This window comes from Doryrhamphus excisus, linkage group LG7 (genome assembly GCF_037039965.1).
Source record: "Doryrhamphus excisus strain RoL-2023G ecotype Guam linkage group LG7, RoL_Dexc_Guam_v1.1, whole genome shotgun sequence".
NCBI lineage: Eukaryota > Metazoa > Chordata > Actinopteri > Syngnathiformes > Syngnathidae > Doryrhamphus > Doryrhamphus excisus.
The window spans coordinates 14,166,744-14,189,426 of NC_136363.1; the positions used below are offsets into that span (position 1 = coordinate 14,166,744).

Sequence of the window (22,683 nt, forward strand, 5' to 3'; positions counted from 1 at the left end):
CTCTACTTCCGGCTGCCCCGACTGCTCGATCCTCCTGGGAAAAATCCATGAGTTGGAGGAGCGCATTTTTACCATGTGCAGGCCGCGAGGCTGAGCTCTTAATGAACACCATCACCTTCCGTCTCCCATCTCCACGGTCCGAATCAACCACTCATCCAGCCTCCCCCGCTGCCTCAACGGATAGTCCATCTCTGCCATTCCATGATGTCATCCATGCTCAGGCGGATGTTCCCCCAGCTCTCCCTCCGGCAGCTCCTGTCACCACTGCCATCCTGCTGGTGCAGCAAGTCCTTGGCGACCTCCACTCCAGCTAAACTGCCATCGTGGCCCCAAGGCTCTCTTCGCCTCTCCGTTGTGAATTTCACCCCTGCACCACGGCGCCATCTTGCTTCTTTAACTTCTACCACTTCAGCTGCCCTGTCGCCGCCAACCCATGTGACGCCGCCAACCCATGTGACGCTGCCAACCCATGTGACGCTGCCAACCCATGTGATCCTGCCCCTATCATCTGTCCAGGTTTCTTTGGCACCACCCCGCCCACTTTTTCCCTGACCACCCTCATCATTGGGGACTCCATAACGAGGAACATTCAGTTCTTCAACGCCATAACATCCTGTTTTCCCGGAGCCACTGTCCCCCTCATCCACACAAAGCTTGTTGACATTGTTGAGCGATCTCTCCCCCCTTCAATCCGTAGAATAATCGTACATGTAGGTTGCGTCATGTAGGTTGCATCATGTAGGTTGCGTCGATGCTTTCCGCCGTCAGTCTGAAATCACCAAAGTACAGTTTCATAATCTCTTTCAATTCCTTTGTAAAACTGGCAAGTCCATCTTCATTAGTGGCCCTCTCTCACCTCAAAACTGTGGTTATGGTATATTCAGTCGCAATTTCCGTCCCATATCCAACCTCCCCTTCCTGTCCAAAATCGTGTGTCATAGCTGCTCAACTACAAACTCACCTCAACTCCAACAGCCTGTTTGAATTCTTCCAGTCCGGCTTCCGTCCCAAACACAGCACATTCAGCTTTACATCTCCACCACCTCCATCAACTCCACCCTCACCAACTGCTTAACTGACATCAAAACACAATAGATATACAGATATTATCATCATTGGCCCCCAAAACATCACAACATCCACCCATAACTTCTGTCTCCAACTGGACAGCGCCACACTCATCCGCAACCTCTGCATCCTCCTGGACCCTACTCTTTCATTTGAACCCCGCGTCAAACAATTAAACTGGATAGCATTTTTTCATCTTAAGAACATAGCCCGGCTCCATCACTTTCATTCTTTGCCACTGAATTCCTGATCCACGCGTTTATCACATCCAGAATCGACTACTGCAACAGTATTCTTTACAGTACACCATCCAAAACCCTCAACAAACTACAATATATTCAGAACTCAGCTGCTCGCCTCCTCACCACCACACAATCCCCCACATCCCATTTGCTCCTCAGACTCCAACCTCCTGGCACTCGCCTGTAAGACCAAGCTTCGAACCTGGGGAGACAGAGCATTTTCCATCGCTGCCCCCACCTTCTGGAACTCTTTGCCCCATTCACTCCGTGCTTGCCCCGACCTTCCCACCTTCAAAAAACAACTCAAAACCCACCTGTTTAAATCCGTTTTTAATGTATAACTTTTTATACCTGACTTCTGCGCCCCGTTTTTAGCCTTGTCTTAGCTGTGAATGAATGTATGGATATTGTATTTTAATGCATCGTTTACTCTGTTTTTACTCAACTCTATTTTCATCTTTTTTCTCTACTGTAAAGCGTCTTTGAGTACTCTGAAAAGCGCTACACAAATAAAATTTATTATTATTATTTATTATTATGTCCGAAGAACCAGATTTGGCCGCCAAAGACCAGGTCGCCTAAGCACCTGTCAGGTTCAAACTCCTGTGACACTTGTAAAAACACTTGATTACAGACAGACAACTAAATTCAAAGTTACTTGCAGCAAGGAGAGTGAAACAACATACCCGGTGACATGCAGCTCCACTCTGAATATGCAGTTCACGCTCCTCTCTTTTTATTTTTTTGGAGGTCCCTACTACATGGTCGTGCAACTCTAAGGGGGGGAGCAAGCAGTTGCACGAGCTGTACTTGTTCATCTATGTGTGTGTGTCTGTGTGTGTGTATGTGAGAGTAATTACTTTTTTTGTGCATGTGTTCTTGGCACATTTTTGCATGATGAGCAAGAACATCTGCAAGGTCACTGCTGGCGTTCCCAGGCACCTCCAAGACCTGTGGCGCTGATTAGGGTTACGGAACATTCCTGCTTCAAAACACTCAAACACTCTTTCTATTGTCTAAGCAAACGGATATACGGGTGATAACTAACACTATAATAATCTATATATACGTATAATATATTAATAACAATACAATCTGTATTGTTGGTGATGAACGTGCAACATTGGTCGCCAAACATGGAGCATACTCCCTGCTGATGCGCCAGCAGTCCATCCAAGGTGATGCGATTCTGAAAGGTCATTCATTCAGAGCTAAAAACAAGGTATAAAAAGTCGGGTATAAAAAGTTAGACAATACAGGTGGGAAAAAATGCAGTCCAGGTTAATTGTTTGACGTGGGGTTCAATAGGGTCTATTATACTACTTTAGAGTAGGGTCGAGGAGGAGGCCAAGGTTAGGGATGACAGAAGAAGGAATGAGGGTGGCGCTATCCAGTTGGAGACAGAAGTTATGGGTGGATGTTGTGATGTTTTTGGGGCCAATGATGATAATGGTGTAGTCATCTTTTGTCACTGTTGAGTTTAAGGAAGTGTGTTCCATCCAAGTTTTGATGTTGGTTAAACGGTTGGCAAGGGTGGAGTAGATATTGGAGATGTACAACTGAATATCATTGGCGTAGCTGTGGAAACTGAGGCCATGACAACAGATGATATTGTCAAGTGGGAGGATGTAGAGGATGAAGAGAAGAGGGCCAACACCAAACCTTGGGGAACACCTTGAGGTAAAGGGGCTATGGAGGAAGAGCAGCTGTTGATGTTGACAATTGGTGAGCCGAGGGGGGGTTGAGGGAACTGTTGCTGTTGCCACAAGGTGGTCGGTGCCAGTCACCCGATGGTGGACACCAGAGGTCAAGCTGAAGAAGGAGTCCTATCAAGCATGGATGGCTTCTGGCTTGTGGGAATCCTGAAACAGCTGACAGGTGCCGTCAGTCCGAGTGGCACGTGGCTTTGGCAGTTGTCGAGGTAAAACTTCAGGTGTGGGAGGAATTTGGTGAGTCAGTGGAGCACAACTTTCGGTCGGCCTCGAAGATGTTCTGGCAAACCGTCCGGAGCCTCAGAAAAGGGAAGCAGTGCCCGGTCCACGCGGTTTACAGTGGGGACGGGGACCTGCTGACCTAGACTGAGGATGTAGTTGGATGGTGGAAGGAATTCTTTGAGGCCCTTCTCAATCCCACTAACATACCTTCCATAGAGGAAGCAGAGTCTGAGGACACGCGGGCAGTTCCATCACCGAGGCTGAGGTATCTGGGGTGGTCAAAATGCTCCTCAGTGGCAAAGCTCTGGGGGTGGACGAGTTGCGCCCGGAATTCCAAAAAGCTCCGGATGTTAAGGGACTATCTTGGCTGACACGTCTCTTCAACATTACGTGGAAGTCAAGAACAGTACCTTTGGATTGGCAGGCCGGGGTGGTTGCCCCGCTCTTCTCTTTAAGAAGGGTGACCGCAGGATGTGCTCCAACTATAGAGGGATCACACACCTCAGCCTTCCTGGGAAAGTCTATTCCATGGTGCTGGAGAGAAGGGTACGACCGTTGGTCGAAACCTTTGATACAAGAGGTCCAATGCGGTTTGTGTCCTGGTCGCGAAACACTGGACCAGCTCTACACCCTCACAAGGGTGCTGGAGGGTGTTAGAATAAAATGTAGATACAGGTATTAATTTGTTAGTTATCACCCTTATATCCATTTTCTTAGATAATAGAGAGAGTGTTCGAATGTGCTGAAGAAGGAATGTTCCCGTGACCCTGATCAGAGACCCCCCAGTGACCCCCAGGTCCTGGAGGTGCCTGGATGCACCAACAGCGACTCTGCAGATGCTCATGTTAATCCTGCAAGAATGTGTCAAGATAAAGAACTCATAAAACATTAAAAGTAGTTGCTCTCACATACACACACACACACATAGACAAACAAATACAGCTCGTGCAACTGCCTTCTCCCCCTCCCCTTAGAGTTGCACGACCATGTAGTAGGGACCCCCGAAAGAGAATAAAAAGAGAGGAGTGTGAACTGCATATTCAGAGTGGAGCGGCATGTCACTGGGTATGTTGTTTCACTCTCCTCGCTGCGAGAAACTTTGAATATTGTTGTCTGTTTCTTCTGTATTTCTGTATTTAAGTGTTTTTACAAGTGTCACAGGAGTTTGAACTTGACAGAGGGTGCATGGTAGTTTGCCCAACCGGTCTACATGTCCTTTGAAATGGTCACACTAAAAAGATGGTTTTATGATAATAGATTGTCCTTGAACCTAAGTAAAACTAAAATCATGCTGTTTGGTAACAGCAGAAAGCACACGTACCAACAAATACAAATAGACGGTGTAGACATTGAAAGGGTGAAGGAAAATACATTTCTGGGGGTCACAATAGATGAAAATATGAGCTGGAAACCTCATATTACAAATATACAACATAAAGTGGCCGGAAATATTTCAATATTGGGTGGGTGGATTGCTCTCTGGTTCTACCATATCTTACTTATTGTGTGGAAATATGGGCTAATAACTATAAAAGCAATCTTCAATGGCTAAATGTACTGCAAAAAAGGTCAGTAAGGATAATTCATAATGCCGCCTACAGAGAACATACTAACTCCTTATTTGTAAAATGACAAATACTTCAACTTGCTGATATAGTTCATCTTCAAACAGCTAAAATAATGCATAAGGCTAAAAATAACCAATTAGCTAAAAATGTCATCCAATACTTCTCTACAAGAGAGGAGAAATATGATCTCAGGGAAGAAGTACATTTGAAACACTTCTATGCTAGGACTACGTTATGCTAGCCATAGCATTTCAGTATGTGGAATCAAACTATGGAATGGATTGAGTAAGGAAATCAAACAATGCACAACAATGAGCCAATTCAAGAAACAATGCAAGCAGTTGATGTTTGCTAAATACAAGGATGAAGAGTCTTGAACCAGTCATGATGTTCTATATATATCACTATATTGACAGGAAGTGAACAAATGTAACAGTTAGTGATTGTAAAAGTACCAGATGGAGGGGTAGGATTTAATAAGCTTTGTTTCTTCCTACTCCTTTTGGACATGTGGAACTGGGAACTGATTATGGGATGCACTCAATTGTAATCTGATGCATGTTCAAATGAAATAAAACCATTACCATTACCATTACCATTACCATACAGTAGCATTTGTGATGTTAAGACTTTGTCTTCTCATGTCAATCTAGTGACAATGTCCACAGCCAATGTATACTTTTCACATATCTTTAGTACAATAATATCAGTAACACATTTGACATTAGCCTGCTTAATGCTATTCACCATACATTAAGGCCTGCTAGCATTAGCCACTTCACATGTGCTGTGGAAAAGGGATTCGACCGTGTCCCCCGCGGCACCCTTTTGGGGGTGCTCTGGGAGTACAGGATTGGTGCCACGCTACAACGTGCCATCCGGTCCTTGCACAAACGGGGGAGGAGCTTGGTTGGCATTGCCAGCAGTAAGTCCAGCCTGTTTCCGGTGAACGTTGGCCTCTGCCAAGGTTGCCCTTTGTCACCCATTCTGTTGACAATTTTCATGGACAGAGTTTTAGGCACAGCCAATGCGTTGAGGGAGTCCGGTTCCGGGGCCTTAGGATCTCATCTCTGCTATTTGCAGATGATCATTGTTCTCAGTTTGGAAAAGCGTGGCGTGCGCCCTCCGGGTTGGGAATGAGGTCCTGCTCCAGGTGGAGGAGTTTAAGTATCTCGGGGTCTTGTTCATGAGTGAGGGAAGGTGGGACCGTGAGGTCAACAGACGGAAAGAATGATTGAGATGGTGGATACTAGCGGCTGAAATGAGTTTCCTCCGTAGGGTAGCTGGACTCACCCTAAGAGATAGGGTGAGGAGCTCAGTCATCTGGGAGGGGCTCAGAGAAGGCCTCTTCTCCTTCACATGGAGAGGGGCCAGTTGAGGTGGCTCTGGCATCTAGTCTGGATGCCTCCCTGGTGAGGTGTTCCGGGCATGCCCACCCAGGAAAAGGCCCTGTGACAGACCTTGGACACGCTGAAGGGATTATGTCTCACAGCTGGCCTGGGAACGCCTTGGTGTCCTCCCGATGGAGCTGGAGGAGGTGACCGGGGACCGGGAAGTCTGGGCTTCCCTACTGAGACTGCTGCCCCTGTGACCTGGACCCGGATAAGTGGAGGCAAATGGATGGATGGATGGATGGACTTAGATGTTTCAGTGGTGGATACATGTTTCCATAAAATAACGGCCACAGTTGAAGCGTAATAATGATCAAGTTAGATGAGATATTTTTAATGTTTGCTTGATGACAGAAAAAACATACAGGTATTCAAGCCCATCAACGTAGCTAAGCATTACCATTTAGCCGTTATTTGGCATCTTCATCACTAACCAACACACTTCCCCAGGACGTCAGTGATTGATGACAGACAGGTGGAACAGGAAATAAATGTCAAGTTAATAACAGTTCATCTCAAAGACTGATCACTTCTGACTATCTGGGGTTCCAACTGGAGGACATATCGCAGGCCACAAAAAGTTTCACGACATCATCAAAAACATGAATAACAATATGGTGCCCCAATGTGCCTGGACTCAACCCAACCCAAAGCTGCTGGTCATCCAAAGAAACAACCTGCTTTGCTGGGTCGCTCCATCTCCTGTTACATGACCTGCTCCATCTCCTGTTACATCAACTGCTCCATCCATGTCATCTGGAGTCTTTGCTTGCACACTCTTCCTGTTGTAAAGGAATGTATTCCTATATCAGTATGTATTCCTATATATTCCTATATCAGTATGTATTCCTATATATTCCTATATCAGTATGTATTCCTATATATTCCTATATCAGTATGTATTCCTATATATTCCTATATCAGTATGTATTCCTATATATTCCTACATCAGTATGTATTCCTATATATTCCTATATCAGTATATATTCCTATATATTCCTATATCAGTATGTATTCCTGTATATTCCTATGTCAGTATATATTCTTATATCTGTATGTATTCCTATATATTCCCATGTCAGTATATATTCCTATATCAGTATGTATTCCTATATATTCCTATGTCAGTATGTATTCCTATATATTCCTATTTCAGTATATATTCTTATATCAGTATGTATTCTTATATATTCCCATGTCAGTATATATTCCTATATCAGTATGTATTCCTATATATTCCTATCTCAGTATTGTCACGTTGCGGCTTGTGAGTTTTACGGTTCGACCCCAGGGTGCAGAGATAAGGACCCAAATGCAGGAAAAAATATATTTATTTTCGCTATGTTGCAGAACGACGCAACAGCATGACCAACTCAGCAATGGCAATGAACCGACAACAAAGGGAAGCGCACACCTGAACTGAATAGGCAACAGAAAATAGAAAACAGGTGTTGGAGATAATTGAAAGGAATGGAAAACAGAACAGAGCAACAGAGGAAGTGAATACAAAATAAGGGCACGGACGAGGAACAGAGGAAAACTAAGCTGTCATGAAGGGGAGAAGCCTGATCGTGACAAGTATGTGTTCCTATATATTCCTATATCAGTATGTATTCCTATATATTCCTATATCAGCATGTATTCCTATATATTCCTATATCAGTATGTATTCCTATATATTCCTATATCAGCATGTATTCCTATATATTCCTATATCAGTATGTATTCCTATATATTCCTATATCAGCATGTATTTCTATATATTCCTATATCAGCATGTATTCCTATATATTCCTATATCAGTATGTATTCCTATATATTCCTATATCAGCATGTATTCCTATATATTCCTATATCAGTATGTATTCCTATATATTCCTATATCAGCATGTATTCCTATATATTCCTATATCAGTATGTATTCCTATATATTCCTATATCAGTATGTATTCCTATGTATTCCTATATCAGCATGTATTCCTATATATTCCTATATCAGTATGTATTCCTATATCAGCATGGAGTCAGATATCAGTATGTAGTTCTGGAGTCTCAGTATATAGTTTGATATTCCACATCTTGTGGAGTGTTTGATGACTTACCTAAAAGACAGGGAGAAGGAACACTGAATGGCATATAGAAAGTGGCGTCCATCAGGGTACGGTGTCCTGTTGGTCAGAGCTCAGGATGACTGACATCTCTCTCCTCCTGTTCATGTTTTGCTCTACCAGTGTGATGTTACATCATTGTGTGTCACTGAAACCCTTTGGTCTCCAGGACTGAGCTGGCTGTCTCCACTGGAATTTCTGGTCAAGAAAAATGTTCCTTCTGAAATCCATGAAAGGACATTTTCATGGATGGTTAGTGCTTCCACATAAAACCATAGTGAACCAGGCTCAAGTTGAACAAAGATGGCTGCAAATCATCTCAAAGTACATCCAGTTTAATCTGTCTTCTAATCTTTATTCTACAAGCCTCATGGAGACAAAGTCCACATAAGTCCAAAAGTACCATGCCTCGGTGTCCACGATGACGCACAATACACTTTCAAACACGCACCTTTATATTGGAATTCAAGATGAAGAACAGCCTTACGACACTGAATGACGTCTGTTGATGGATTCCAGATGGGAGTGACGCGCCTTCGGTCCCCCGGTCTTAGCGTTACACGCCGCCTTCATGAATAGCCTGAGATCAACTCTTGCCACGCCTTCATGCAGGTAAGAACTCAATTATTGAATGACTATTTATTGTCCTCAGCGGCTAATTGGCGTTAATGTTCAGGTAGCGTTTCCTTAGAAAGGAGAATCTGGTCAAGCAACATTTCTAACCACGTCTTAATTGTTTCATGAACGGTTACATGTTTCACCAGGGCGTTCACGTTTGATTGTTTCATGTGGAGCCATCAAGAGGTTTCAGTGAACATCCTAGTGGGCGTGGCTGAAACCACTTACCTTTCTGACTTTCATTTCTTCATGGAAAAGATTGACCCCTATCTTGAACATGTCCAGACTGCTCATGTTTTTCAGTTTTTTCAGCTCTACTTTCCAACCTCCTTATGATCCAACATTTGGTCATTATGATGTACATGCTTGACATTTTTCATCTGTTCTTAAGATTTGGATGAGGATTGGGGTGCTGGAGCCTATCCCAGCTGTCTTCGGGGCGAAAGGCCTGGACTGGTCGTGAGAATTGCATATTTATAGAAATTAAAAATAGTCCACCTGGAATGACTTGTCTTATTTTAGGTGTAAGCTGTAAAGTGAAAAGTCTAATCTTCTTGATGTGCTTTTTTGGTCATTTTTTCAGGGCCACTTTAAAATCAAATAATCCAAGTAAATATTGCATGAAATGTGATATAAATATGAACTATGAAGGATGAAACACGGATGTGAATGTCCCTCCTCTTCTGAACAGACAGAGTGTATGTCCACTCGTGTGTTGACTTGTGTTTGTGTTGTCTGGCCGCATGCTGACACGTAAAAAGCTCCTTCATCCATCACAAGGTGGTTTCGGCTTCAATGTGACCAGACAGCTTGTATGGCAAACACAAGATGTTACGTAGTTTGGAAGCAAGTGGCAGGCTGGATGTGTTTGCCCAGCCCTGTCCTCCATGCAAGAACATTGTGTAACACAGCGCTAATATAAAAATGTTGGTGTGTTCATTTGAACTTGAAAAACAGGAGTGTGTAGCCATCCAGTTCAGCTTCTTTCCTGTGACACAATGGGGGTGCTTTCCTTGATGTCTACCCGCCTTCCATCTAATCATCTATATATGTACTTCCTGGTGGGTGACTGGGAGGATGGGTGGGTGGGTGGGTGGGTGGATGGATGGGTGGGTGGATGGATGGATGAGTGGGAGGATGGGGGGGTGGATGGATGAGTGGGAGGATGGGGGGTGGATGTGTGGGTGGATGGATGGGTGGGTGGATGCATGGGTGGATGCGTGGGTGGATGGATGAATGGATGGGTGGGTGGGTGGGTGGATGGATGGATGGGTGGGTTGATAGATGGGTGGGAGGATGGGGGATGGATGCGTGGGTGGATAGATGGGTGGGTGGATGCGTGGGTGGATGCGTGGGTGGATGGATGGATGGGTGGGTTGATAGATGGGTGGGAGGATGGGGGTGGATGCGTGGGTGGATGGATGGGTGGGTGGATGCGTGGGTGGATGTGTGGGTGGATGGATGGGTGGGTGGATAGATGGGTGGATAGATGGATGAGTGGGAGGATGGGTGGGTGGATGGATGGATGGATGAATGGATGGGTGGGTGGGTGGGTGGATGGATGAGTGGGAGGATGGGGGGGTGGATGCATGGGTGGATGGATGGGTGGATGCATGGGTGGATGCGTGGGTGGATGGATGAATGGATGGAAGGATGGGTGGGTGGATGGATGAGTGGGAGGATGGGGGGGTGGATGCATGGGTGGATGGATGGGTGGATGGATGGGTGGGTGGATGCGTGGGTGGATGGATGAATGGATGGAAGGATGGGTGGGTGGATGGATGAGTGGGAGGATGGGGGGGTGGATGCATGGATGGATGGATGGGTGGATGGATGTGTGGGTGGATGCGTGGGTGGATGCGTGGGTGGATGGATGGATGGGTGGGTGGATAGATGGGTGGATGGATGGATGAGTGGGAGGATGGGTGGGTGGATGCGTGGGTGGATGGATGGGTGGGAGGATGGGTGGATGCGTGGGTGGATGGATTTTGGATGGGTGGATGAGTGGATGGGTCAGTGGGTGGGAGGATGGGTGGACTTGGGTGGGTGGGAGGATGAATGGGTGCATGGGTGGTTGGGTGGAGTACAGACTTACCCAAGCCCATTGCTTCTCAAATGGGGGGGACCTGACCTGCCGACATGTATAAGTTTGTTGAATACCTTGCGTGCTTCACTGCTCTCCATTTTGTTGCAGTTTGTTTCACTTCCCAGTTCAGTCTGTATGGTAAATAAAATCAATACAAATGAAAAAAATCAATATAAATGAAATAAATCAATATAAATTAAATAAATCAATATAAATTAAATAAATCAATATAAATTAAATAAATCAATATAAATGAATAGATATCAGTTTCTCAACAGTTTATTTATCAGTTTATTGACTGGATGTCAACTGATGGATGGTTGAGGTTGTCGTAGAAGACATTTGGCTGTCGGTTCACGCCCAATGGCGAGGTGGGACTAACACATGGATAGTTCTAGTCCGTGTTCCCTGGAAGTCCTGCTAGAGCTCCACCAATGTACTCTCACATCCTCTGGAGGTTTCACCATTGATATACTACTGATATACTACTACTACCATTGATATACTACGTCAGTCAAATATGTTTTTATTTCAATGAAGGTTTCCCTATCATGTCATACAGTCAATAGTGGGGGCATTTCTGGGCCCCATGAAAAACAAGTCATGTTGGGCCCTCCTGCCTTTTAGATTTTAATAAGGAACCCCCCCTGTCTGTCTGAGATGGCCCCCCTCCTCCCTTTAGGGTTAGGGTTCTCTGGCCCATTGTTGTCCTGAAAAGAGTGATGTTTGTCTTTCAGGGCGGCTGAGTCTGGTCCTGAAGGTTAGCGTAAGCCTATTTTTCGCTCAACGTGGAAAAGGTCCAACAGTTATCGTACAATATGGCCCGCGTCTTGTCGTGTTATTAATACACCGCATGCTGCAAGCTGCTCCACACTGATCTCTGTAGTTCTTTGCAAGCACAGTCTGAAAAAAACATGAAGTCAAAGGATTGAAAATGCATAGAACTGAAGAACGGAAGGGAAGTGAACATTTCGGGTTACTTCTACTTTCATGAAAAACTGGTGCCAAAGACATGATGAACACGGACGTCTGGGATGTAATTCGATCTGATCAAATCCTGCCACTTGCAATGTTCCTGGGCTCCATGGTGCCTTGCTTTGCAGCCCCGATCAAACGCAACATGCGGCCTATTAATTTCATAAAGCCTGCCCCTACAAAGGACAGTGGCCTGTCTGCCATCAGGCGACCTCCATCCTTCCTGTGGAGAATGGTGCTATTTTGTCGAGAAGTTTGCTTTTAACTCGGTCAGGCACTTGTGTTGCATATTTTCATACTTTATGCAGTCAAAGCCCTTTATAAACAAAGTTTTTATTGTACTTCCTACTAATTTGTAACGCTGGGAAAATAAATAATGCCCATAAAGGGCGTAGAAAGATGGCTCTCGGGGGGATAGATTTATACTCCACACATGCTATTATGTATTGGTATGATGTATTGTTTTTGTTGCTAGGACCGTTCACGATTGGACCGGTACGTACTGTACTACGGTCTGGACCAGGCTACCTTACATCACCTCAGGTGGTTCATCATATGTGGACGTATATGATTCTTTTATTTCAGGTAGCTTCACCATTTGCTGTTGACTCCCAGTCTAGTTCTGGTATTGGACTGGAGTAGCAGCAGTAAACCTGACCTTGTTGTGGAGAATGAGGTCCTCTAGTGGCTGCATGCTGCCAGTAAGGACTGGTGAGCACCTCCAGACCAACCAGTCTGGCATGCTAGTAGCTAAACAATGAAAAACAGGACAGTTACTATAGTACACATAATGTCATTGTATGCTCATATCACCTCGTACTCCGGTACGGGACAAAAAAAACAAAACAAAACAAAAACCTTAAACTGTGTTATGGAAAGCAGGAAGTGAACAAATGTAACAGTTACTGATTGTAAAAGTACCAGATGGAGGGGAAGGATTTCATAAGCTTTGCTTCTTCCCACTCCTTTTGGAGATGTGGAACTGGGAACTGATTATGGGATGCACTCAATTGTAATCTGATGCATGTTGAAATGAAATAAAACCATTACCATTACCAAAAACCTCCTCCCACGGGAAGACCTTCCGGGTGGCTTTCTGGTTTGATGGCTGCAGACACTTTATGTGCTGTGTCCAATTTCCTCACATAGACGTCTACACACGTCTACCACGTTTGCAATTCCTTGTCTGTGAAGTGAAACAAGACTTTTTGAACCATTTTTGTTGATTGTTCTGATGAGCCTGAGACTACAACTCTCAACATGTCCAGAGGAGCCATCCAAACAAAGTCTCCCTGTGAAAGCTGATATCGGCAGGACGGGACATCATGAAACGCTCCCGGTGGAATCCAGTGGTAAGACGTCCACAATTCCCTCCAAAGGAAAGGGTGATAAAACTCACGTCCAACCGCAACGATCCTGGTTCTTTCCCAAGACTCTGGAAAGACTCTTGTGGTAGACTTGCCGCACCGGTCTAAAGCCAACTAACAGATTTCTACCGCCGTCAGAGCAAAATGTGACTGCTTATAACAAACCAGGCGAAAACTATCTCATGGCGTACAAAGCGGCAGAAGGAAGAACCAAGTGAACCAAGTGTCAAAGGTCAAAGATGCTTGGAGACGCCATAGCTAACATAAACATGAACAGGATAGCAGCTACCTGCTAGCCAAGGCTGCTGTCTCTGACTTCACCACTTGATGGCAGAAAGCAACACAAGACCTGAAAAACCCTCATCATCTGTTTGAGATACTCCACAACTCTATAACTAACTATATACTATGTACTATATACAGTAGGTAGCACTATATATGTTTACATTATACTATGTACAGTAGGTAGTACTATATACTGAAAGTAATACTATATACAGTAGCTTGGTAGTACTAAGTAGGTAGTACTATATACAGTAGATATTACTTTAAACAGTATGTAGTACTATATACAGTAGGTAGGTCTATATACAGTAGGTATTACTATACACTACACAGTAGGTAGTATTATATATACTAGGTATCACTATATCCGGTAGGTAGTTCTATATACAGTAGGTAGTACTATACAGTAGGTAGTACTATATACAGTAGGTAGTACTATACAGTAGGTAGCACTATACAGTAGGTAGCACTATACAGTAGGTAGTACTATATACAGTAGGTAGTACTATACAGTAGGTAGTACTATACAGTAGGTAGTACTATATACAGTAGGTAGTACTATAGAGTAGGTAGTACTGTATACAGTAGTTAGTACTATATACAGTAGGTAGTACTATACAGTAGGTAGTACTATACAGTAGGTAGTACTATATACAGTAGGTAGTACTATACAGTAGGTAGTACTATATACAGTAGGTAGCTACAACAGCTTAAAGCAGCTAATGAGCGAGCAGCTGCAGGGACAATCGCAGGTACCAGATCCGTGCCAGGGTCATCCACTACTTCCTGTCATGTGGCCCCAAGTGGCAGCTCAGTAGGTGACATTGTAAAGGTCACATAAAGGTGGCATTGTAAAGGTCACCTGAAGGTGGGATTGTAAAGGTCACCTAAAGGTAGCATTGTAAAGGTCACCTGAAGGTGGCATTGTAAAGGTCACCTAAAGGTGGCTTTGTAAAGGTCAACTACGTGGTAAATGTCCCTCGAGAGCAAAAGTGAACTGAACTGTTGAACAATGGATTGAAGCGGTACGCCGATGTCCTGACGTCAGCACATGTCAATAGCCGAACAGTTTAGCTGTTTATTACTGACCATTCAGGTGGAGGTGCCACGTCTGAGGTTAATTTTCACTCTACTCTAAATTGTTGCTATCTTGACTGAAAACTCCAGTTGCTCCCGGTCTTATGTAGCAGCACAGTTACAGTTTTTCCAACATTCTCAGCGGGAGGGGGAATCTTCACATGACGAGCATGCTTTGAAATCTTTAATTGCTGTCATGATACGTAAAACTCCTGGTGGTATTCGAAGTTCAGATGAGCTGTTGAGTGTGAGCAATTCATCGAACACGTGCATGATGACATGTTACGCAGAGAGCTGAAACACTGTGTCCTTCAAGAACCAGCTGTTTCTTTGTCTTTGGAAACAAGTGGACAGGGAGGTAGAGTCAGGCCTTGTTAGGCCTTGTTAGGCCTTGTGCTTACTCTTGTGACGCATATTCCCAGGCAGTGAATAGTTTTGAGGCAATTGCAAATGCAGTTACTGCTAGCCCTAATGACGAGATAGCAGAGATAAGAGTGCCTTCGCAAAGAGCATGCTCAGTTCGATACTATTATGAAGCATGTCATTGACCAGTCTTCACGACCTACTCAGGGTGATGCTAACCCCTCATCTAGCTAAACCTTTCAGTCTCCAAGCAGACGGCAAACCCATCTGCCATCGCTGTAATAGGGAAGGCCACATGGCCAGATTCTGTAGGGTGAATCTAACAGCTTCTAAGAGCCAAGGGCTCTGAAGTGGGAGCACACAGCCAGGTGGTGGGAGGGGGTGTTTACTCTCAGCTGTCGGAAAACTAGATGCCTCTGGTGCAGCGAGGCAGGCACCGGAAAAGATGATCAAATAAGTAGCGAAATTAGACGGCACCAAGAAAAAAGGCAAACCGGGGACGTCCACAGCATGTGCTTGCATGTGTGTGTATTGAGTGGATGGGGTGTGCATGTGTTTGAGTTTATTTTATGTATTTATTGTTTTAAATACTTAGATAAATAATGATTAGTTTTATTATAATTATATATATATATATATATATGTATATGTGTGTGTGGGTGTGTATGTGGGTATATGGCCATATGGATATACGGGGGGGGGGCTCTGCGGGGGTCTGGCGTAGGGCGTTCCATCTCTACCGCCCGGTCCTGGCCGGGGCGGTCCTATGTCGGTGGTCAGGCCTGGGGTTGCCTGGGGCGGGCCTGGTTCTGCTTCCTGGGGGTGTGTGGGGGGCAGGAGGCGGTGCCTCCGGCCGTGGACGGGCTCCCTTCCGGCCGGCGGGGGCACCCCTGTGCCCACGGGTGTGTGGCCTTCGATGCCCTTCTGCCCTAGTGGGGTATGGTCTCCCGCTGGTCTCGGGGGTGCGGCTCTCCTCCGGCCTGCTGGCGCCCTGTTGCCGGTTGGGATTGCTCCTCCATGGCCTCTTGCTGGTCTCTTCGGGGAGTTGCTTCGGGGGCGGGTCTTGGGGAGTCGGCCCTGGCTTTGCCCACACCCACGGGGCCGGAGGATCTCTGGCGGTGGGGGCTTGACCTGGCTGCGCAGGGCGGGGTTTGCTGGGTGGTAGAAGGCAGTCTCTCTCCTTTTGTCATTCTCAGTGACAATTACACATTCACACACTCGCATTCACATACACAACACACCTCCATATGGGCACTCACAGCACATGGGTGCTTCTCTATACAATCTACTATCTTATCCCTGATGTTTATATAGTATTTGTATGCTATTATTACAGTAATAATGATGTCAAGCAGTGAGATTTTAATTACTGTAACCATATGGTTGCAATTGTGTTTACTATCATGGGTCATGTCTTCATCGTTACTATTGCTACTGGTAAGTTGGACTGTTTCATTTCACTGATATCATCTCCAGTGTGACCCTTAGCCATCATTGACATTTAACTGTTCTGTTTGTCACTGTTGTTGTTTTGGGAATTCTTGTTGCTGCTGTTTTTGTCTCTCCCTCTACTGCCCCCCCCCCGACCCCACCTTTCTCTTCTCTCCTCTTCTTTTCTGTTCTTCTTCTTGCTCCGGTCCACCCCATGAATAAAATTTCATGGTACAGGGAAGTTGTAGCCAACACCTTTCCTGACACAGAGCAAATCTGTCTAGCATGTAAGGGCATTTAGATCAACAATACTATCTGCCCCAATGGCTGGACGGGACAAAAAAAAAAAAAAAAAAAAAAAAGAAAAAAGGCAAACCTGGGAAAGGTGTCCTAGGCGGTTGAATGCGACATTGCACTGAACATTTCACTAAACCATTTGTCCTTGAAATCGAAGTCATGGCGGACTTGGGGCCCTGCTATCCCAGAACCAGGATGGAAAAGGGCCTCAAAGCCACTGAAAGGAATATATCCAACTACAACTCCAGAAAGCTGGAATTCCTGGCATTGAAATGGGCATTGACTGAAAAATTTCTAGAGTATTTGCTAGGAAATGCATTGGTGGTTTTCACTGACAACAACCCCCTCAGTTATCTGCAGTCAGCTAAAGTGGGGCCTGTGGAGCCACGATTGGCATTAGAATTGGCAGTCTTTGATTTTGAGATCCAGTCCCAACCGGGACCAACCAATCGTAATGCTGATGCGTTGTTGTGTCAGTTGCATTCCCGGAGCATAACATCTCTGTTTCCTGGCTTGAAAGTGCCCCAAGAAGTTCATGAACAGACAACAAATGTACCCTCAGTTGCTGCCACATGCCAAGCTATTGCTGCTTTTCCAGTTGGTCCAGCAGTGGGCCAGAATCAAACTAAGGGACGGTGTCTTGTATCGCCACATACAGCCACCAGGGGAGCACCAAGTTTTGGGGTAATGTGGTAACGGGAGCGGGTGGAGAAAGCAAGCATGCATAACTAAGTTCATCCCCATTAACTTAATCCATGAACTTTATTTGAAAAATGGAAAGGCTTTAATGGTAACGTGCCAAGGCGCCAAGGGGTTTGGGGCCCCCAATAGGGGTGGATATATTGTAAAATTGTACACTCTCTTTGGGGTGATCAAACTTAAGAGAGGTACACGACTTTGGGAGGCCAACGTGAGCGATTGTTACACAAGATGTGTTTGGATGTGATCAAATTCCAAGATGTTCTGCCAAAGGACTTTCTAAAGAATTCTGGTAACCCACGTCGTTGCTATTGCTCATGGGGTCTATTTCAATGATGTACTAAATAAACATGAGACCTTTTCCCACTACTACAGAGATGGTTTGTGTCTCATTATTTGCCAACACTCCTCAGGGCTCTACATTAAAAACAAAAATGAGAACTACTTGCCTGGACTTTCCCGAATATGCTAATAATTCATCAGATAATAGTACTGATGCATTGTATTTGGAGGAATGTCTGAAACGTATGTTAACATGGCATGCCATACTACCTTACATATCGTAGTCGTAGTAAGCAGTGATATTTATAAGTTGTGCACCACAATGAAACATTATTGAATAGACACATTTGTGTACTAGTAAAGTGTTTTTAATCCAGAAAAAATACTCAATGGTCAAACAATAATTTGTGAAGCAAAGGTGAGAAAAATACACAGAGAAATGGAAGCGCTAGATTTTGTAGCTTGTGCAAAATCAGCACCTGGTATTGGATCTAATCGGTGGTGTTTCATTGGGACCACTTCAAATTGTCACAGCAATGTGATTCACTCACCTGTGCCATCCTTTGATTTGCTGCCGCTAATAAAATACTTGTTTAGGTTCATCACTTTTTGCTGCTTTCCTTCACAAGTTGGTGAAGAATTAGACCATGTTGGCAGGGACGCCATGATGGATGTTTTCCTAGTCAAACCATCGCTGATTGGTTGATCGCGAACAAGAACGGCTGGACCATCTTAATAAATGATTCTGATTGGTCCATTCCAAGATTTCCAAGGATTGGTTTGCAAATTACGACCGGAATTACGCAGACCGTGTTTTACCAACATCCAACAAGAACCACTTTTAAAAAAACCCTTGGCAGTATGGCATGCCAAAGTGCACTTGCCCGACGGGAATATCACTGATTGGATTTACTTGCCCCAATTTTGTTTTAACTTACCCCGGGCCATCGGTACATCGTTATTGTCGAGCCCTACTCGTGTGTCCGACAATCAGTTCTCCTCCTCGGACAGGCGAGGTGGAGGCACCGCCCTTACATCCTGCTTCTCCTGAGCAGCAGTCCGCAGCGCTTGGGAGTGTTATCAGTCACACCGGAGTAGTCGTACCCTGAGCCGCCTGCTCGTGTTTTGCACGTACCAACACTGCATTACCCACAATGCAATGGTAGCCCGCAAAGTTGCTGCTTCATTATTCATCAGCAGTCAGAACAGAGATCAACTTTCATCTAGCCCCTCCTGAAAAATGGCCAAGCGTGAGGTGGGCGTTAAGAACAAGGGGGTTTCAAGCCAGGTGGGAGGCAGAGTACATGTTCACGGTAGGGTGACCAGATCCAGACTCACCAGATGTGGGACAGGGGGACAAAGGGGGACGTAGATGGCGCTCGCAGCGGACACCAAAAATGCACATGGCACAGCTTGCCAACCGTTCAGTAACATATAATATATACGACTGTAACAAAATAACGATAGATCTACAAACAAATACACAGGACACAGCATTGCAGCTGAAGTGATCTGCATGTACAAAAACAACACAAACTGCTAGCAAAGAGGTCAATCTTGAAGACATGAATTACCAATAGGGGCTCCCAATAAAGGCTGTCATTATTCAGTCTCATCATATCTAAAGGGAACCTTGTTGGAACTGCATTTCCTTTTCTTATTTGACTCTTTGAAAGCAGGGATCAGTAAGATGATAACACAATAATGCATTTGAAGTTTATAATGCATCCACTTATTTATGCATTCATCTTAATATTAAGAAACACATTTTGGTTTTAAAGTACATTTACTTTTTTGCTGTTTGCCTGTTGAAAATGTTTCCTTTGAAGTTACTGACTAAATATTGCTTTGTTCATTTAATGTACAGGACATTTCAGGATTTTTCTTTTTGCCTGTTGAAAAATATTTTCACTTGAAATTTCTGACAAATCCATAAGGAAATATTGCTTTATTTATTTCATCATGAAATAATATGTCCGCTGTGTTTGGTCTTGGTTCAATAAGCTATGTGCAATAATTTCAATATGTTTTAATAAACATTAAACCAGTCCAGCCCTCGGCTTGTAGCAAATAAGATTTTTTGGCCCTCGGCGTATTTGGCTTTGACATCCCTGGTCTAGAGACAGCTACTGAGGAAAAGGCAGGAAGCAGAACTGAAGTTGATTTCACCCCGACCTTTGACCTATAAGCATATCTGTTTGGAAGAACATCTGACATCTGAAGTAATGACATAATAATAGTTAACAGCGAGAAGCAGTCTTCTCCACCAAGCTCCACTCACCATGTGTGAGGAGGACTGTACCGCAGAGTCCCGCCCAGTTTTTGATATTATGGTCAACTGTGTCAAATGTGAAACTCAAATCCATCAATACTCAGACTGAAATGCTACGTTGTGTTCATAGCCATGCCATTGACGACCAGGAGCAGTTTGGGTGCTATGATGCGGGCCAAAACCTGACTGGCAGATGGGAGGTTGTTTAGTTGTTGACCGTTAGCTTTTCCTCAGAAAAGAGAGCTTTGATATATTCTATAGCAGAGGTTCCTAGAGATGCTCAGTTAAAGTGCAGCTTCTGACCAGATGGTGGCGTTAATGTGTCAGTCGTTTGTTCGACAAGCTCACAAAGATCAGAAGAAGACATCCAACTCCAACTGGCAATGTCGAGGTTGTAAAAATGAAGACAAAAGTGGGGCATTGTAACCCGCCTTTCTTTCCTCTGCATTGTGTTCTGGAGGTTGTTCATAAAAAGGTTAGGGGCCCCTGTTCCTGGTCTACAGTATTATTAGCCTGGTATCACCATGGTTGTTTTGGGAGGACACCCGACAGCAGAGACATATGTGCAGTCGGTTTAATTGAAACATTCTTAAAAAACCTTGCAGGCAGAGTGGCAAGGCAACAAGGCAACAAGGCAACACGGCAACAAGGCAACAAGGCAACAAGGCAACAAGGCAACAAGGCAACAAGGCAACACGGCAACAAGGCTACAAGGCAACAAGGCAACAAGGCAACAAGGCAACAGGCGGACGCCAGATGGTGTACATTGGTAGATCATTGGATCAAAATGGGATATGGTAGCTGCTCTGTGTGGACAAATTGTCAACACGTGAAGTGTAAGCAAGGGTGAGTGGCCACATGAAATGAACACGACAAAACAAAAGTCCAAACAGGAAATGATGAGAAACAACAGCAAAGGTCTGACATGTCATGTGAATCATGACAAATATAAAAATCCTTCACACGCCATCAGCCTGATTTGAATAAATCAATTCAACTCTGAAGTGCGGTGGAAACACAAAACACACAGGAACCCCAGGAGCCTTGGAGGTCCAGGAACTCTTGTGTTGGTCTTGGTGGAAAAGGAGCAAACAGAAACAAGATAGAATGTCCAGCAAGATGGCAGAGTTTGTGTGCCGGTCCGGGGTGGAGACAGCCAAAGAGAGCTGGGATAGGCTCCAGCATACCCCCTGTGAGGAAAAGCGCCATAGAAATGGATGGGTAGAGTAGGATGAGGTAGATGTGTTACTTGGGGACGAGAACCTTGACACCACCATCGTTGTCATGGTCGCTAACATTGTGACTGCTAACTTGACTATGTAGCGCTAACTCAACCACCACATCGCTGCCTTTAACCTCAATGGCAGCACCTTTGGCACCGATACCCAACTTCACCACCAGGCTGGTACCCTTGATCACCATCTTGTTTTCATCTGGACAATCATCTCCACCGTCTCTGTCATCATCTTCTCTGTCTCTGTCATCATCTCCACCGTCTCTGTCATCATCTTCACCGTCTCTGTCATCATCTTCACCGTCTCTGTCATCATCTTCACCGTCTCTGTCATCATCTTCATCGTTTCTATCATCATCTTCACCGTCTCTATCATCATCTCCACCGTCTCTGTCATCATCTCCACCGTCTCTATCATCATCTTCACCGTCTCTATCATCATCTTCACCGTCTCTATCATCATCTCCACCGTCTCTGTCATCATCTCCACCGTCTCTGTCATCATCTTCACCGTCTCTGTCATCATCTTCACCGTCTCTGTCATCATCTTCACCGTCTCTATCATCATCTCCACCGTCTCTGTCATCATCTTCACCGTCTCTGTCATCATCTTCACCGTCTCTATCATCATCTCCACCGTCTCTGTCATCATCTCCACCGTCTCTATCATCATCTTCACCGTCTCTATCATCATCTTCACCGTCTCTATCATCATCTCCACCGTCTCTGTCATCATCTCCACCGTCTCTGTCATCATCTTCTCCGTCTCTGTCATCATCTTCACCGTCTCTGTCATCATCTTCACCGTCTCTGTCATCATCTTCATCGTTTCTATCATCATCTTCACCGTCTCTATCATCATCTCCACCGTCTCTGTCATCATCTTCACCGTCTCTGTCATCATCTTCACCGTTTCTATCATCATCTTCACCGTCTCTATCATCATCTCCACCGTCTCTGTCATCATCTTCACCGTCTCTGTCATCATCTTCACCGTTTCTATCATCATCTTCACCGTCTCTATCATCATCTCCACCGTCTCTGTCATCATCTCCACCGTCTCTATCATCATCTCCACCGTCTCTATCATCATCTTCACCGTCTCTGTCATCATCTTCACCTTCTCCATCTCCATCATCACCATCTTCATCATCGTTATCTTCCTCATCATCATCCTCCTCCTCATCATCATCTTCGTCATTATCATCATTGCCTTCATCGTCATCATCTTCTTCATCATCACCTACATCGTCACCACCTTCATCATCATCATCCTCATCCTCATTGTCATCATCTCTGTCATCGTCGTCTTCATCATCATCATCTTCTTCATCACCTACATCATCCTCGTCATCATCATCACCATCTTCATCATCATCATCGTCA

The 22,683-nt window shown here is 44.8% G+C and overlaps 1 long non-coding RNA gene across 1 annotated transcript in view; it reads left to right on the plus strand.

The window, feature by feature from the left end:
• LOC144899546 (uncharacterized) overlaps positions 1-22,683 on the plus strand; it is a 54,486-nt gene that overhangs the window by 9,691 nt on the left and 22,112 nt on the right. The window contains exons 2-3 of the long non-coding RNA XR_013627741.1: positions 7,554-7,781; positions 8,831-8,923. This is a non-coding gene — a long non-coding RNA (uncharacterized LOC144899546). The remainder of the gene's footprint in view (positions 1-7,553; positions 7,782-8,830; positions 8,924-22,683) is intronic.